The following is a 1200-nucleotide window of genomic DNA, read 5'->3' as shown; positions in this document are numbered from 1 at the left end:
TATATATATATATATATATATAATTTTAAAATTACAATGTTACAATAAGAAATGACATGTCAGCGGTAAGGTACACGTGAACAGCCCTAAGTGGAAGTGAGGTAGCATGGAAAAATGGTATGATAGAAAAAGTTAAATAAAATGTTACTCAATGCTATAATAAGAAAAAAAAAATTCGAAGTACAATGCTTTGATAAAAAATAATTTAAAAGTACATTTTTGTAATAAGTAAAAATGAGAGTACGATGCTATAATAAGAAATTTTATGAAAATATTTTGTTATTTCATGCATTTTTATATTATATATAGGCGAAGGATTGCGGAATAAAGAAAATTATAATGAAAAACGTAATAAGAGATCTGAACATTTGATCACTTTTAATCTAATGTCCATCCATAAATTGTATTTTAAAAAGGAATTGATCCAGTGTATCTCGGTGCATCTCATTGATGTTAACATTCAATTAGCATTGATCCAACGATGGAGATATTTTCTTATGTTTCTCAACCATAATTCTATTTCTCACTGGAACCTAACCCTTATATATAGGCAAAAGATTGTATGAGAATGAGAGTTATGATGAAAAACATAAGAAGAAATCTGAAACATTGATTACCTTTAATTTCAAACTCACTCATAAATCGTGCTTGATACGAGGATTAATATAGTGCATCTAATCCTAATTAATATGCATATAAGGGTGAAGATCTATTCATAGACTTCTTACCGAAACCCAACCTCTTCTCTCTCTTTAATATATATTTTCTACATATAATAATAATTAGAATATATATAACATATATTATATTTTCTTTATATAATATCAATAAATAGAATACTTATAACATATATCTATACTATCTTATTAAGCAAATTTAGCAAAAATCTTAAAGTCTTAAAATACTAAATGACCAAAATACCCTTTATACTCACTTTTTCAATTTTTCACCCCCTCCTTTCCTCACATACACTCACCCCTTCACATACACTCACCCTTTCACAACTGATTTGTTTTAAAATTATAATTTTAAATTTACACTTTATACCCCTATAATTAATTAATTAATTTACTTTACGTCATTTACTTTTAAATATTTCATTTTAAACTTTTATCAAATTAACATACATAATCGTATATAAATTAAAACATGTTTAAAAAAAACATTTTTATTTTAACATGTTACACCATTATAATCGTC

This window comes from Cynara cardunculus (genome assembly GCF_001531365.2).
Source record: "Cynara cardunculus var. scolymus isolate 2C chromosome LG 9, CcrdV1, whole genome shotgun sequence".
Classification (NCBI taxonomy): domain Eukaryota; kingdom Viridiplantae; phylum Streptophyta; class Magnoliopsida; order Asterales; family Asteraceae; genus Cynara; species Cynara cardunculus.
Note: the sequence above shows the minus strand (reverse complement) of the source record.